Source organism: Sturnus vulgaris, chromosome 14 (genome assembly GCF_052056855.1).
Source record: "Sturnus vulgaris isolate bStuVul1 chromosome 14, bStuVul1.hap1, whole genome shotgun sequence".
NCBI classification, from domain to species: domain Eukaryota; kingdom Metazoa; phylum Chordata; class Aves; order Passeriformes; family Sturnidae; genus Sturnus; species Sturnus vulgaris.
In genome coordinates this window covers 17921875-17939824 of record NC_142256.1, presented here as the reverse complement: position 1 = coordinate 17939824, position 17950 = coordinate 17921875, and the positions used below count along the sequence as shown (strand labels likewise).

The 17950-nt window shown below is 43.5% G+C and overlaps 1 protein-coding gene and 1 pseudogene across 1 annotated transcript in view; one reads left to right on the top strand and one right to left on the bottom strand.

The window, feature by feature from the left end:
• GPR50 (G protein-coupled receptor 50) overlaps nt 1-17950 on the top strand; it is a 60568-nt gene that overhangs the window by 24910 nt on the left and 17708 nt on the right. The window lies entirely within an intron of this gene.
• On the bottom strand, nt 5186-7109 carry LOC148222187 (uncharacterized; annotated as a pseudogene).

The window sequence follows — 17950 nt, the reverse complement described above, 5'->3', positions numbered from 1 at the left end:
TTCCCAACCCCAATTATATGATTTGCTCTCTCACCTAATTTATCTGTTATCCCACAGAAAACATCCGTATTATGTTATGTACACAAGGTCCCATACCACCCTTCCTGGCTTCATTGCAGAGGGAAGTAGGAGAGCAGACACTCTAGCAATGGTGGTACAAAACACCACACTCCCTAATATCTTTGAACAAGCTAAGATCAGCCACCAATTTTTTCATCAAAACGTTCCTGCCTTGGTCAGGATGTTAAGACCCTAGAGACCAGGCAAAATCCATCATGGCCGTGTGCCCAAATTTTCAATCATATGCATTTCCGTCTGCCGGAGCCGGAGTCAATTCAAGAGTATTGAGCAGTCTCCAGCTCTGGCAAATGGACATGACACGTTATACCCCTTTAGGATGTTTAAAATATATCCACGTGTCTATTGACATCTGTTCTGGAGCAGTATTCACTTCTGCCCACACTGGGGAAAAAACAAAATATGTAATTAAACATGATTTGTTAGCATTTTCCATCTTGGGCATTTCCCAGATAACAGCCCTGCCTACATCTCACACCAGTTCCATCAATTCTTAAATCAGTGGGATGTACAGGCACACCACACTCCCCTACAGGACAGTCCATCATTGAGAGGGCTCACCACTCCATCGAGAGGGCCCTTGATCAACAGAGAGGGACAGTCCAGACATAATCTCCCATTGAGAGACTGGCAAAAGCTCTTTATGTTTTCAACTTTCTGAAAAATTCATTCATGGAGCCTACTTCCCCAGTAATCGGGCATTTCACTAAGTTGACCCAACACTCAGCTAAAAGCAAAACTGCCTGTGTTGATCAAAGACCCTGAGACTAAACGAATTATGGGCCCCTTTCCATTAATAACGTGGGGAAGACAGTATGCTTGTGTTTCCACAGTGGCTGGCCCAAGGTGGAACCCAGTGAAAAATATAAAACCATTTGTGGAAGCAGTAAAACTGGCTATGGAACAACCAGAAGAGGAACAAAACAACCCAAAAAAGAAGATGTCCTGGTTTAGGGCAAATTTGGGGAAAAACCTCTGGAAGGAGCCCCCAGAAAGCAAACCCCCACAACTCCTCCCCCCACCACCAGGTTCGGGAAGTATTTCCTCAGAGAGAAGTGGAAAAAAAACCCTGTTTATTTAACAAGCAAAACATTCCCCAGCAAAAAAAAAAAAAAAATTAACAACACCAGATGACAAAAACTCTTTCACCGCTCTGAAAGGATGACAAACTCAGAAAGTCTCTCCTGAGAGTGGTTGCCCAGTTATCGGTCTCTGGCGCTGGGGATGACTGCTGCAGGTCACAAAATCACAACATGCAGACTTCTGGTGTTTTTTGGTGTTTCCCAGGTCCCTGTCCAGAACAGGTTCACATGGTATTCAGGAAAGGGAGAGACAAATAAACAGTCCAGGGAAAAATTGGACTGCCTAGCTAAACTAACTAATAAGCAAAAGCAAGGGCAAAAGCAAAAAGTAGGACCAAAAGCAAGCAAGCAAGCCAAGCCTAGCCTCTCCTAAACACAGACCACGGGGGAGGTGAGCCGGCTGATAACAAGACAAAACAAACCTTCACTTTCAGAGTCAGTCCTGAAAGCACAGAACATAATACCAAGCATAAACAGGACACACGATTGGGGATACAAGCACCATAACGTCACCCTAGGACATTCCACCCCTTATCTCCATGTCACGAACATACTACTAAACACCATGTAAAAACTTCATCAAGTAGAAACTTCCATCTTTCACTTACTCAAACACATTTCCTTCCATCTCACTTGCTCAGACCTTCGACACTTACACATTTCTTTCTGTCTCATGTCTGTGTGATCTAACATACAGACAATGGTAGTAACATCCAGCAAACAATGATATTTTGTATATGAGTCTCACCCCACAATCAGATCTCTCTGAGGTACACATCGTGTTGTTCCATTTCTCTGCATTATCTACCATGTACAACCTGGTCCTTGAGCAAATCCCACGAATGTGTTTGTCTGTACTCGAGGCAGAATTGATCCACACTGTCTTCTGTAACAAACCTCTGACATGTGCCACTGGGACTTTATCCCCGTCTACAATATTCAGGGACTCAGATTGGGCAGGACCTGCTCAGTTGGTGGAACCTTGGGTGTTAACTAACCAGGAGGCCTTTGCTAAATGCTGCTCCCAGTTTTTGAAAGATCACCCACCCAATGCTTTCAAGGTGGTTTTTAACAGTCCATTGTACCTCTCCACTTTACCTGCAGCTGGTGCATGGTAGGGGATATGGTACACCCACTCACTGCCATGTTCCCTAGCCCAGGTGTTGATAAGGCTATTCTTGAAATGAGTCCCATTGTCTGACTCAATCCTCTCAGGGGTACCATGCCTCCAGAGGACCTGCTTTTCAAAGCCCAGGATGGTGTTACAGGCTGTAGCATGAGACACAGGGTAGGTTTCCAACCATCCAGTGATGGCTTCTACCATGGTGAGCACGTAGCGCTTGCCTTGGCGTGTCTGGGGCAGTGTGATGTAATCAATCTGCCAGGCCTCCCCATACTTGTACTTGGACCACCGCCCCCCATACCAGAGGGGCTTCACCCGCTTGGCCTGTTTGATGGCAGCGCACGTCTCACAGTCATGGATAACTTGAGAAATACTGTCCATGGTTAGATCCACCCCTCGGTCTCGTGCCCACTTATAGGTGGCATCTCTACCCTGGTGGCCTGAGGCATCATGGGCCCATCGAGCCAGGAACAACTCTCCCATGTGTTCCCAATCAAGGTCTATCTTCGACACCCCCATCTTTGCAGCCTGATCTACCTGCTGATTGTTGTGCTGCTCTTCATTAGCTCTACTTCTGGGATCATGGGCATCTACATGGCAAACCTTCACAGGTAGTTTCTCTAACCAGGTAGCGATGTCTTTCCACTCTTCAGCAGCCCAAATTGGTTTTCCTCTACGCTGCCAGTTAGCTTCTTTCCATCTCTCCAGCCATCCCCACAGAGCATTGGCTACCATCCATGAATCATTGTAGAGATAAAGCTTTGGCCACTTCTCTCTTTCTGCCATGTCTAGGGCCAGTTGAACGGCTTTGAGTTCAGCAAGTTGACTGGATCCACCCTCTCCTTCAGTGGCCTCTGCTACCCATCGTGTGGGGCTCCATATGGCTGCTTTCCACCTCCGATTCATCCCCACGATGCGACAGGAACCGTCAGTGAATAGAGCATAGCGTGTTTCCTCTGCTGGCAGTTGGTTATATGGTGGAGCTTCTTCAGCCCGTGTCACTGGTTCTTGTTCCTCATCTGTGACACCAAAACTTTCACCTTTGGGCCAATTTATAATTACTTCCAAAATCCCAGGGCGATTCAGTTTTCCAATCCAGGTGCGCTGTGTGATGAGGGCAATCCACTTGCTCCATGTAGCACTGGTGGCACGGTGGGTGGAGGGAACCTTTCCTCTGAACATCCACCCCAGGCTGGTACTCGGGCTGGCAGGAGGAGTTGTGCTTCTGTACCAGTCACCACTGACACAGCTTGGACTCCTTCGTAGGCAGCCAAGATTTCCTTCTCTGTTGGGGTGTAGTTAGCTTCAGACCCTCTGTAGCTCCAACTCCAAAATTCTAATGGTCGGCCTCCCGTCTCATTAGGCACCTTCTGCCAAAGGCTCCAGGACAAACCATGGCTCCCAGCTGCAGAGTAGAGCACGTTCTTCACATCTGGTCCCACCCTGACTGGGCCAAGGGCTACTGCATGAGCAATTTCCTGCTTTATCTGGGCAAAAGCTTGTTGCTGCTCAGGGCCCCAGTGGAAATCGTTCTTCTTGCGGGTAACCAGGTAAAGAGGGCTCACGATCTGACTGTACTCAGGAATGTGCATTCTCCAAAAACCTATGGCGCCTAAGAAAGCTTGTGTCTCCTCTTGTTGGTTGGTGGGGACATAGCTGTGATTTTGTTGATGACATCAGTAGGAATCTGACGCTGTCCATCTTGCCACTTCACTCCCAGGAACTGGATCTCTCAAGCAGGTCCCTTAACTTTACTCTTCTTGATGGCGAAGCCAGCTTCCAGGAGGATTCGGATGATTTTCTCTCCTTTCTCAAACACTTCTGCTGCTGTGTTCCCCCACACAATGATATCATCAATATATTGTAAATGTTCTGGAGCCTCACCCTTTTCTAGTGTAGTCTGGATCAGTCCACGGCAGATGGTAGGACTGTGCTTCCACCCCTGGGGCAGTCGATTCCAGGTGTACTGTACTCCCCTCCATGTAAAGGCAAACTGAGGCCTGCACTCTGCTGCCAGAGGAATGGAGAAAAAAATGCATTGGCGATGTCAATAGTGGCGTACCACTTTGCTGCCTTGGACTCCAGCTCGTACTGCAGTTCCAGCATGTCCGGCACAGCAGTGCTCAGTGGTGGAGTCACTTCATTCAATTGCATGGTAGTCCACTGTTAATCTCCATTCTCCTTCAGATTTACACACAGGCCAGAAGGGGCTGTTGGAGAGTGACTGGGTTTTGCTGACCACCCCTTGGCTCTCCAGCTCTCAGATCATCTTATGGATGGGAACCACAGCATCTCGAGTTGTTCTGTATTGTCGGCAATGCACTGTGGAAGTGGCAATTGGTACCTTTTGCTCTTCTCCCTTCAGAAGTCCTACTGTAGTTGGATTCTCAGACAGTCCAGGCAAGGTGTTCAATTGCTGGATGCCCTCTGTCACTACAGCTGCTATCCCAAATGCCCATCTGAGTCCTTTTGGATCTTTAAAATACCCCCTTTGGAGGTAATATATGCCCAAAATGCATGGGGCCTCTGAGCCAATCACAATAGGGTGTTTTTTCCATTCATTTCCAGTCAGGCTCACATCAGCTTCCACCAAGATAAAGTCCTGTGATCCACCTGTCACACCAGCAATAGAGACAGATTCTGCCCCCACATATCTTGATGGGACTAATGTGCATTGGGCACCAGTATCAACCAAAGCTTTATACTTTTGTGGTTCCAATGTGCCAGGCCAACGAATCCACACAGTCCAGAAAACACGATTTTCCCTCGCCTCTCCCTGGCTAGAGGCAGGGCCTCTCTAAGCCTGGTTATCCTTCTTTCCTTGGGCATATGTCTTAGAGGTTTCTTCAAGGGGATCGGACATGTCATCATCATCATCATCATCATACTTGGCAGCTTGGCTACGGGCAACTGGAGCTGCTCTCCTTTTGGTGGAACTTCCTCTTTGAGTCTTGCCTTCTTTCAATTCATGCACCCATTGTGCCAGAGCAGCACAGAGTAGATTTTCCATCCCATCTCTTCGCGTTTTCTCCACAATCACGCAGGAAGAACCACAGCTCAGCTTGTGGAGTGTACCTTCTCTCCCCATCGGGGGAAGGTCTGCGTTGGATACCAGGGCCTCTAATTTGTACTGCCAAGATTTGGAGAAGATCCTCTTTAATCTCCTCCCTGAGTCTCTTATGATTCTCCTCTATCTTGTCTTCTAATTTCTGCAGACGTGTTTCCACAGCTGCAATTCTGGCATGTGTTGGGCCATGCACGGCATCTGCATATGTTCAGAGCTTCTTCGCCATATCGAGCACAGTCTCATCCCTGTCATCCCACTTCATTATTGCTAAAGCAGAAGCATATTCATGTGGCCCAAGCCATACAAGTTTTTGCCACATCTCAGATGTACGTGGTACCAAGTCTGGATTCCTAGTTGCTATGTCATCTGAGAAGATAATGTCTGCCACTGCCATTTCTCTCAGGCGTTGGATCCCTTGTTTTATAGTCTTCCACTGGGTCTGCTGCATATAAAGATTGTCTGCACACAGGTATCTTTGTGCTACACTGTCCAGGACCCGTGCCCAGAGGCTGTGAGGGTTAGGCCCCCTCATCATTCCTTGGTCAATGACAGGATCATGTGACAGGGATCCCAAATGCCTGGCTTCAGTGCCATCCAGAATTGTAGCCTCGCCTGCAGCATCCCAAAGACGGACCAACCAACTAATTATAGACTCATCAGGTCATCGGGTGTAATCCTTTCTTAGGCCACAGAGGTCCTTTAGGGAAAAGGACTCAATATTGGCCTCTGATCTTGTACCAGTTGCTTTGACTCCTGGTTTTATGTCAGGAGGCATTGAGAGTCCTTCTCCTGCATCATCATCATCATCGTCATCCACTGGTCAATCCGTCTTGTCTGTGCACTTTCCACTTCTCATGCTGGTAGCAACAGCCATTGGTTGAGGCTTACTGACAGGTTTAGCTGCTGGCTTAGGTTTGCTGTCTGGTTTAGCTGCTGGCCTCGAGCCTGGGGTGTTGGCTGCAGCCTGAGTGACTGGGATAGTGGCTGATTTATCTGCCTGTTCCCCTTCCTCTGTCTGCTGCCCTACAGTATCTAGCAGGGTACGATAACCATATGCCAGGGCCAAGCTCGCTGCAATGATCTTTTTCTCCTTAGAGTTATCATGGCACTTCTCTTTCAGGTACTTTGCCACCTCAGCTGGGTTCTGAATTTCTTCACATGGAAAGTCCCAGGCTATAGGGTCAGAAAAATCCTTTAAGATTTGGCCCATATCCTCCCATTTCCCACACCACTGAGGATTTCTCACATCTGGCTCTACTTCTGGGTCAGGGGTCTCATCAGCCCCTCTAGAAATCTCAGCTCTCATTCTAGAGAAACTGCAGACTGTATAAAGAAAGCTTACCAGATTAAACACCAGGAGGGTGGTCTCTTTAACATTCAGGGGAAACTGAACATTCTCTAATAGGGATGTAACAAATTCAGAGGAGAAGAAGGAAAACAAAGGCTGAAAAGCCTCATCCCCTGCTTCTCCTCTAACAACCTGGGTGCACAACCATAACCATGAACTATACATTCCTGGAACAGACTCCAGCACCTTTATAAATCTCCTGCAAGCCATCACAGCCAAGCCCAACCCGATGGATATTCTGGTCAGTGCCCCTCTGCTGCAGAAATTACATATTAGGGACAATACCGGAGCTATTTCTGGATAAGAAAATAAACCTAGGGACTATAGAGGTATTAAGACCTCAAAAAACCCTAGGGACCAGAAACACATGAAGGCCTCCACCCCAAGAGACATTATGAATTCAAACAACATAGCCAGTAACTGCTCTATACCAACACAAAGTAATTTGAACCAAAATATTATTAGAATAGGGTTTTTTCCACTTTCTCGAGCCATGAGTTGGGTGCCAAAATATCTGTCCTGGTTTAGGGCAAAAGCAAAAAGTAGGACCAAAAGCAAGCAAGCAAGCAAGCCAAGCCTAGCCTCTCCTAAATACAGACCATGGGGGAGGTGAGCCGGCTGATAACAAGACAAAACAAACCTTCACTTTCAGAGTCAGTCCTGAAAGCACAGAACATAATACCAAGCATAAACAGGACACACGATTGGGGATACAAGCACCATAACATCGCCCTAGGACACAGGATGTATGGAAGAAGCATGGAAGAGACGGAAGACAAAGACCAAGGAAGATCTTCCAGATGGCTTCAACCCTACCAAACAGAATCCCATTACGGACTTTTCTTCTCTTTAGTTAAAATTATTTTGTGAATTTTATTTATCATTCTTACTGCGTTGACTATGCTTTTATGTTTTATTAAGTGCTTGCAGAGGTCTAAGGCAGAGGTCCTTCTTAATAAACAGAAAAGGGGGAGTTGTGGAGGCCCAGGGGCCTACCACTAAGGCTGTAATACTTTGGCCCTGGAGGGGCAAGAGCAGGCATGGAGAAACACCCCTCTAAGGTCAGGGTGAGAAGTACTTCCCTCCCATAGGCCTGTGCAGGCACATGTTAATACCTTGAGTTCTATTGGTTTGTACAGTTGTTCCATCCCTGTTCAGTTCCTGTTCTCTTTTCCAGAATGTTCTTACTTTCCTTGATTCAGATTGGCTATGTTTTGCTGCATTGCTCCACCCCTGTTATCCTATTGGTTCCCCTGGTTGGCTGCCTCTCCTCTGCATCACTTTCCCCTGTCCCTATTGGACCTTGACCCTCAGACCTGCCCCCTTCATCCCATATTTAACCCTGTGCCCCCAATCCAGTTTTGTCTTTGTCCCTGGGCTCTCTTGGAGACTAGTAAACCTTTCCTCGGATTTCCGTACAAAGACCTGTCCATTGCCTGTTTTGCCAGCCAGTTTTTTAGCAAGTATGCTCTGGGCCCTGAAGGCGCAGGCTGCTCTCAGAGGAACCCATTGAAGTGCACTGCTTCAGTCTTTTATCTGTGTTGAAATCCAAATTTTTATCTTCAGTTGTTCCAAGTGAAGTATTTTAAAAACACACAAAACCAACCCTATTGGCTCAGGCACTCATACACCAACATGAGTGCATTGTGTGCCTTATCATCTTAGCAAAACTTGCAACTTCTGAAAAAAAGTAAATTCTTGTTTCAGTGATTCTGGAAGCTCAGTCAGGAGTTTGTATGAACATGTTTTCAAGGCCAAAGGGACCAAATGGATGTTTCTGTCTTTTTCTGAGACAATGGAGCTACCATTGGAGACAATGGAGAATCAAGTTCTTTGAGCTGAGCAATGGACTTTTTGCATATTAATGGTAGCCTGAAGTTTTCTTGAAATGTGCTGGTTAACAAAAATAATGATTGCATCACAAGGATACCAATACATCAGAGAATCATGGAATTATTGAGGTTGGAAAACACCTCCAAGATTCAACCATTAACCCAGAACTGCCATGTTCATCACTAAACTATGTCCTAAATGCCACATCTATGCATCTTTTAAATCCCTGCCAGAATAATGACTTTACTATGTCTCTGGGCAGTGTGTTCCAAAGGTTGGCCACCCTTTTGGTAAAGAAATTTTTCGTAATATTCAATCTAAACCTCCCCTGGAGCAACTTGAGGTCATTTCCTCTTGTCCATTGCTTCCTACCTGGAGAAGAGACTGACCCCCACCTTGCTACAACCTCCTTTCAGGCAGTTGCACAGAGTGATAAGGTCGCCTCTTTTTCTCTGGAATAAACATACCCGGCTCCCTCAGCTGCTCCTCATCAGACTTGTGCTCCAGACCCTTCCCCAGCTCCATTGTCCTTCTCTGGACACACTGCAGGCCCTCAATGTCCTTCTTATGAGGAGCCCAAAACTGAACTCAGGATTCAAGGTGTGGCCTCACCAGTGCCCAGCACACAGGGACAATCACTGCCCCATTATTCTAGCTTATGACTTTATCTAATTTATCTAAATTTGACTTAGATTCTAATTTTTCACACCATTCAGAAAAAAAGGTTGCAAAACAGGCAAGGCCTCTTAACATACATGTGACTTCATCTCCTGCTCTGAGTAAAGGAGTATAATACAGAGCAGGTGTTGCTCCTCTCAGCTTTATACATACTTGACTGTGATGCTTCTTTTAGAAATGTTTCCTTCTCCGAAGAGCCAAGTAAAAACTGTCATCCAGAAAATGATGACCAATTAAGAAACTGCTGTATGGAAATTTCAGGAGAGGGAACAGCATATGACCCTTATAAAATGCTAGAAGCACTGTGGAGAGCAAACAACTGAATTTGGTTCGTGGCAATATCTTTAAAAATTCAAATATGAAGTAGCCCAAGAGGAGCTGGTTGTAGAGCTCTGTACATCATCTGTGGTGTAGTCTGGTTTTTCTCCAACACCTTCAAACCAGAACTTCGGAAGAATTTCAGTAAAAAAAGTACATTTTAATTTCACAGTGGTTAAAAAAGTATCATTTCTTGACGAATGTGTATCTGGACAATTTAAAGACTATTTTCTCTTCTTCCATTGCTAGTTTTGATTAAGTCAACAATGGCAGTAAAGGCAAAGCTTTTATACTTCAGAACATGGTGAAATTTCACAATTTGGCAGTGCTGTCTGGCATACTTCCTCTTGATCTTTAATTGACTGAATATTAGGATTGGCCTGAATAGAAAGCTTTGTTTGAATGGGAACTTCAGCTAGAAGCTGTGAACATTTTTAAGAACCTGAGGCACACAGGTAAATGTTAGAGAGTTTAGAAGAAATCAGTCATTCCTAATCAATGCAGTTAGTTCTAATTCACGTATCTGTTAGAAACAGAACTTTTCCAAAAGCTTCTGTCTAAATTTAAATGCACTGTTTATAGCAACCAGCCAGTAATACGATATACTGAGCAAAATCTGTTGAGCATGTGAAGCAAACAGGGTTATTACACCATGAATAAACCATTGATTCAAATCAACTTGCACTAATGATTGTGCCCATTTAAAGAAAATGTACCACATAATTCAGAGTGTTTCAGAATTTATAATAATAATTACAGTCTTAATCACCAGAAGGCAATGTTTCCTTCCCTTGGTGGCAGAGGAAACCTTAGTCATGTAGGACTTCTCCTTCTCTAGGTATAAGACTGATTTCCCCATGACAATCATATCAGACATGTGTCATTGTATGGGATTCTTCCCCTCTGCCAAATGGGGAAAGGCAGAGAAAGATTACAAATTTGGCCTTGTATATTGTTTTAGGAAGTGAATGTCTTTGACTCCTAATTTCTGTACTATGGGGAATTGCCATGTCCAGATTTGGGTTTTGGTATTTAAAATTGGAACAAAAAGTCAAAATTCACTGCAGACTGGAGGTCGATTGCAGCTTGTCAAAACACTCCATTACTGCTGAAAAATGTAAATGTGCTTATAAGGTAAAATGGAACTTTTCCATGAAGCAGCTCTTTCTGACAATGGTGGTACAGGGCATGGGACCAGATGACCCTCAGGTCTGCTTTGATGTGGCTTTTCTCAGGCTCAGAGCATTCATCAACCCTTTGGTCTCCATGAGGTATGAGAAAACACTGCCTTAACAGACCTCTGTGGATTAATTCAGTGTGACAAATACTGACCTTATTTACCTGGCTTTCTGAAAACTTTTTGCTTCTAGTGGCACACAGAAAGTCCAAGCCATTTTTTATAGAGAGACCTGAAAATGCAAGGTACTGAACCGAAAGGAAAACAATCAAAATGTACACTTTCTACAGGTCCATATATTGCAACCCCTTGCATTAGTGCTTTATGTGACATCTGGGGAAGCCTTTTATTTATTATATCAGACATAACTATGTGAATTCATACATTTTAGATGTATACTAGTATGTTCCCAATCAAGAGGAAGAATTTAAAGTTACTTTATGAGTGAGTACTTTGTGCAGCTTTTATTTTTTATGGTGCTCGATGCTCTTTATTCTCCTAAAACTTGAAAACAGGACAGTTAATTCTGTGGGATGGGTTGAGATGAGATGGAGTTTGAAGACTAGAGGAACACCAGAAACAACTTCTTACATGGTTACCTATAATCCCCTGCTAAATCTGTCCTTCAAAAACATCTTCAAAGGGATGGTGCTGATGTTGCCACGGAAGCAGTGTGAGTGTTCATGCTTGCTTCAGTACACCAGGATCAGCCCTGTTGGGAATATCCCAAGTAGCAAAAAAGGGAAAGGAGGGAATTTACCCTTTAGACTTGTCAGTACTGGGAAGTGAAATACCAAGTGGGTTGTTTTTCCTAGAACTTCAGGTTTTTCACTGCACTCACTTTTCCTATTTTTTACTTAAAAATAGAAGAAAGCACCAAGAGAGTGGGATGGATATGAGAAAGAGAGGAATGGTAAAGATTCCCTTGTCTGTGGGATGTTTATGAGTCTCATAAAATGCTTTTCTGATTTTCCTAGTGAGAAATAACCATTCAATTCTGTCACCTTTAAGAGAATGATGATTTATGCTCTCAGGATGAGTGCTCTTTCCAGTTTTCCACATCTTTTCAGTGCCTCAGCAATGTCTTGTGGAGAATTCTTTTTTCTAAGAAAGATTGGACCAGAAAGAAAGATTGATCCTTGGGGTCCCTTTCCACCCTGGTTTTCTATGATTCTGTGATAAAGTGTGTTTGATTGTTGTTGTGTGGTGTTCTCCATTAAGGCCTCTGTGATTGTGTCTCTGGGAAATGTGTGTAGATAGATAATCATTCACATGATACTCTGTGCCAGAGTCAAAATCTGTGTAATTATCTAAACAACTACATACCCTAAGTGCTACAGTGTTGAAGAGATTTGTGGCTTCTAACCTGGGCTTTATGAAATATCTAGTTTTGTGTTTGATATTATGTGGGTAATTTACATTATGTTATTCAAGTTTGCAAAATACAAAATACAAAAAATACGAAATACATCTCCAGAGTATTGATTCTTGGATGATTAGTGATGAACATCAATCATAATTAAAGGCATGTCATTATTTGAGCTTTTGAATGTATGTTCTTTCAGTGTTTATGTGACTGTTAAACACGTGACCACATCCATGAAAAGAAACCTGTAAATGATCAGAAGACTACTGAAAGTAGGGCTTTCTTTTCTTGGACTTTAAATGGTGTCAGCAGCATAGTTACCTTTCCAATGTGTTTTCACTTTTCTTCCTAATACAAAGAGGAGCCGACTTTGCCTTCCTTTACAAACCCCGGTACGTGGATAACAACCCAAATTAATCCTGATAGCATCTTTATATACCATTTTCCCATTGCAGGAGAATGTGTGAGGGAGGGTAAATAGAGAAGAAGGTACTGTCATAGCCTATAGCTAGTGGGTGTGTGCTGTGGACACGTCACCCCAAAACGTGTTGTAGGATGCACTGTGGTGAGGTAAGGCACAAAGCATCTTTCTCATCATGTGCCCAAAAAGGCTGGACCCAACACTTCCAAGAAACAGCAAAGTTGGATTTGTTTTCAGAGGGCTTGTTCCCACGCAGTTTCCCGCACGCTCACCCTGGATCAGGCTGCTTGTAGTGGACAGAGCATTTCAATTTCCATCTCTGCCTGAAGGGAAATGAAGGAGCATGTGTTTTAAGTACTACTGCTTCTCCTTGCAGAGGTCACATTAGTTCACTGGGTTTGGCTTCCCATGACACAGCAATCTGAGGGGAAAAAAATATGTGAATCCTGGCTTAAATGGATAATGTGAAATGCAGATGTGTCATTGTGCCTTGAGACTAAATGTGAAAGAGGGGAAATGGCCCTTAATTTTAACAAGTTCTCATTTGGTTTAACAGCTGCTGTGAGATCTCTCTTGTCTTTTCAGTGTGGCTGTGTTTTCCACTTTGGCAGTGTGTTTCTGGTTGTCAGAGTCATACAGAATTCTAATGAAGTGCAACACTTTTTTCTTTTCCCTACAGCTGTTATTTGTTATTTGATATAACTCTGCCTTGTGAGAGTTTTATTCCTGAACAAATGATAAAAGGACAGCTAGTATCAGTAGGCACTGCTGGCATGAGAGTTTCTGCTTTGTTGCTAACACAGAAGAAGCTATCGCTCTCCTTTTAAAGGATGTGTATGTGGCTGAATTTGGTTAAGCCTTTCAACTCCTGAGGGGGCCAAAGCCAGCCTCTTGTCTTGTTTTGCCCTCTGCTGCTGGCCTGTCCTAATTAACAGTTAGACTCCACGCCCTGTGCTCCCAGTGCCAAGACACTGCCTTTGGGCAATCACTCGAATTTTGTGTTTTCGTTCCAGTGCAGCCAACACTGCGTGTTACTCCACTGTGCTCCCCGATGAGAGCTATGAGACCTGCTGAGTCAGCAGACATGGCCCATGCTCCTTGGGGTTCATCTTCCTCTGCCCCAGAGCCCAGGGAGATGTGGCTGGGTGACGTGATAGCCTGGGCATGATGGGACCCTGGGGAGGCTCTTGGATGGTTCAGACTGGAGAGTTGCTGCAAGAGCTGGGCTCTGTTACATTGTGTAAATATGTTATTGAAGGTGCAAATCCTAGTTCCTGCTAACTCTGATGTTACAAATAATCCTCTGATTCCTTAAAAGTACATACAGAACTCAGCTGAGCTATTTGAGTGTTAGACATTTCATGTGGTTGTTGTACAGGAGTGATCCTGCTGGGTTGAAGGTGGTTCCCATACTCTCAAGATGTTTCTTGAGCTACCTAAATGGTGTGCTCCCATGCCCGACAGGGAAATACACACCATATCACCACATGCTGCCAACTCTGTCTGGGAAGCAGAGACTATTTGCTGGACTCCACTCATTAATGTGCAAAGCTCTCATCCGTTGCCAGCAACATGCCAAGCAAATTTTTGGAGAGAATATCTGCAAAGCTTTTGTAATGCACACTAACCTTGCCTTTTGTCTCCCTGTCCTCTCTGTGTTTCTGTGCTTTTGGGGTTCCCTTTGAAGGAGGAGGTGGGCAACATGCTGTGAGTTTTCATTCCCTACCTGGATATGTCTGTGTTACACTGCTGCTGAGGACTAGAAATCCTCATCCTTTCTAACCCTGTCAGATCAACTCCCTTTTAGAAAAGGGGGGAATTGCAAGTACAGAGAGCTCTCAGGGCCTTGTGCATACAGGCTCAGAGATAGAGACGGATACAATCTCTTACCTAAGGCCTAAGTTTGACCTAAGGCCTTGGAGAAGGCTTGAAGAATTAGAACACTGAAAGTGAAGCAGACATAAAACAAGAATATAAGTTCTTAGTTTAAGTAGAAATATGTTTTAAGGGAACAGAGATATTCATTATGTAAGCAAAGCAATATGTTAAGTAAGAGAGAAAAAGATTTTCAAAGTTTTGCAGTAAAACTTGTTACAAACTTAGTTAAAAGCTTAAGATGTATCAATGTAGGTTTGTGAAGTGTTATATGATTGGCTAAAAAATTATGAATTCTGGCAAAGCTACAAAAAGCAAAGCAGTTAATGATTGGTGTAAAAAGATGTTACCAAGTTTCATAGAAGTATGTGATTGGCTAAAAAACTAACATAAGGCATTGTAACAAAGAATTAGACAGCTTCTAATATTATGGCATTGAACGCAACACCTTTAATGTCTCACCCTTCTATGAGACTGATGGCATGAGGCAATAAACCATCTTTTAAACAGTCTCTCAGCTGCCTTGTCTCTCTTGGTTTTGATCTCCCGATAATCGGTGCTCCACCATGTGCAGAGTGATCCATCTTATTGAGTAGTCAGGAAGCCCCAGATGCCTAATTTAGAGGCTGCTGGAATGAAGCAGAAAAATCCATGTGTTTTAAGTGCTCCTGAAATGAAGGAGGAATCGACTCTATTGGCTGTTCAAAGAAAACAGAAAACTGAGCCCACTGGTTGTGTCTGGCTGGAGACCATCTAAAGAGGACCTGTGACAAGGTAACAGGTGAGCTTCAGGGAAAATAGGACAAGAAATATCCAGGGAACAGAGAGATGTTTATATTTGTTTAAAAGCTCTGATAAGAGCTATTTCTCCAAGCCTTCTCCAAGGCCTTAGGTCAAACATTGTATCCATCTCTATCTCTGAGCCTGTATGCACAAAGCCCTGAGAGCTGTCTGTACTTGCAATTCCTACAGAAAAGTATCTTTAATGGTATGTGATATTCCCACTACCCTGAAGATTTCATGGTGAATGTATGGCACTGGTATTTGTTACAAATACTTCTCCTTAGAAGACTCTATATTAAGCCCATGCTTCATTTAATCCTTAAAACTTCTCTTACTTTGGAGTTAGTTCATAAACAAAATTGCTTTACTGGGGACAGATAACAACATGAGGTTTCAGCAATTAAATGAAAAGTAGCAGGGAATCCTAGGGAGAGGAAATGGAGGGTCATAAATGACTCTGAAGAGACTTGAAGGCAGGAATTATGCTTAATGAATGACAGCTCTTAAAAAAATGCTGTTAGATAAAGCAATATAGGAGTGGAGAAGAAGACTTCTCAGAAAATGCAAAAGGTGAGAGAGGTTTCTCTCTTAGAAATTTAGCAAACGACCATTTTTCTTGTCTTTGGAGAGGATGGCAAATGAAAGCATGACCGCTAAAATGGATAGAAATTCCAACACTTCAGGAGCAGAAGGCAGTGTGAAAAGCTATAGCTTTTTCTTTTATTTTGCCCCTGCCAGAAGAGAGATCTCACACTGACTGAAGGTTCTGAGTTATTCCTTTGTTTCTGAGTTTACTCAACCAGCACATGCCTAAAGCTTTTTTTTTTTTTTTTTTTTTTTTATGGTAGCAAGTAGGGTGGAAGGTAGCTTGGATTTGAGTAAGAGCAATGTAGTTATAGAAATCATAGAATCATAGATTCAGTAAGGTTGGAAAAGAACTCTAAGATCATCAAGTCCAACCATTAGCTGAGCATTGCCATGCTCACCACTAAGCTATATCCCCCCCAGTGACACATCCTCACATTTTTGGAACACTTGAAGGGATGGTGATTCCACCATTTACCTAGGCAGCCTGTTCCAAGTGAAGAAAGGCTCCTCCTTGTCAGCAATTTTTAAGAGCTGTGGCTGAGGGGGATGATCAGTCAACTTCCGAGGATCCCTTCAGCTCTGTTGTTGCTGATGGGTTTTGTAGTCACACCCTTGGCTATACAAATGTGAAGATGGGGAGCAGTCTCCTTTACCAACCACCAACTGGCTTGAAAGGTCCACCCAGGGTTAGCATTAAAGAGCTCCATGTAGCCCTCACCTCTTGGGTTCCTGATGGGAATTGTGATGCTCAAATTAACACATTACCACTTTGAAGTATGGAGGTGTGGATGTTAAGTAGTTTCAGAGAGAAGAAATGTCTGTGATTTATTTCTTGCTGAGAAAAGTTCATTAGGGAGAAAAAGGGAAAGAGGGGTAAGTTTTAAGGGGTTTCTGAAAGCACCATCAATGGTGGTTATACAACTCTAAATTTAGGCTTGCCCTTATCACTACAGATTAGAAAGTAGGACTTGGGGGTATTCTAGGATTAGGCAATTTAGCTAAATACGTCAGAGTTTCTTTGTCTTACATGGATGGCCTATTTTTCAGCATATTTTATTCTTTCCAGAGCTGTTTGTTTGTTTGTTTGTTTGTTGTTTTTTGTTGAGGGCAAAATATAGTTTGTGTAAGATCAGAGTCCATCAATGCTCTTCCATTGGAAGCTGTTAGGTGTATAGCAAAGCATCTGCCAGCCTCATGAAGTATTATCCAGAAGTGTGAGATCTGCCCTTGAATGTGTGTATTGCTGCCTTTAAGTCTGACTACTTACTTCTTTCGGTAATTTAGGTGTCACTGTCCCATGGAGTCTTATTTGCCTTCAAGCCACTTGGATATTATCCACCACTAGACTTTCATTGAGATCAGTGTTAGAGCACACCCACTTAAACCATTTGTTCATCCAGGCTCATGTTGGAACACATTTACTCTGGACTTTATTGCAAAAATATCTTTTCTTCTTTTATATACCCACACATTGTACCTCAATGTTTTGTAAGTCATTACGAAAATAACAGAAGCAGATGCCATCCGGCAATACATTTGGGACTCCCTAGTCCAAGTTTCTCGTATCATCAATCGTTTCTTGTTCATCCTGTACCCAGGCTTTACATGAGTTCTATAAACCCTGTGGAATATCTGGAGTGAAACTTTTGCTGATGTTCTGGGAAACACTGATTTTTGGACTCCTTTCTGGGAAAGTGAGGGTATGATACATTTTTCATTTTCCAGTATCTTTACATTCTTACTGAATTAACTGTTTGTATTGGACTTCTGCCTAGGTAATTGTATCTGAGTCCCTAAAGTGTTTCCAGGTAAAAGTAACTCTCCATTTCCAGTGGGATTGGTAAATAGTTATGAATGAACCAGGAGGTCCAGAACAGATTTTCTTTTACTTTCTTTTTTCCTACTTGCATGCACTATGTCTCTTACAGTTCACATAGTCTTGATGAAGCTGTGACATCTTAGGGCTCTTTCTTTGCCTGTTTTGTAAGGAATATTACTCCTCTTCCTAGCAGATTGTGAAAGCTGGATGAACAGTGCATCAGGAATCTCAAACTTTTTCATTGCCTTTAGTCATGCTGCTTTCCTGTCCCTCATGGCACCATTTCTCTTCCAGCCTCATCTCCACTGTGTTTATGTACTGTGGCTGTACCTGCTTCATGCCAGGTTCAGAATGAGGCCACAGGAGAAAAAACATATGGGCTCTATGGAATTCT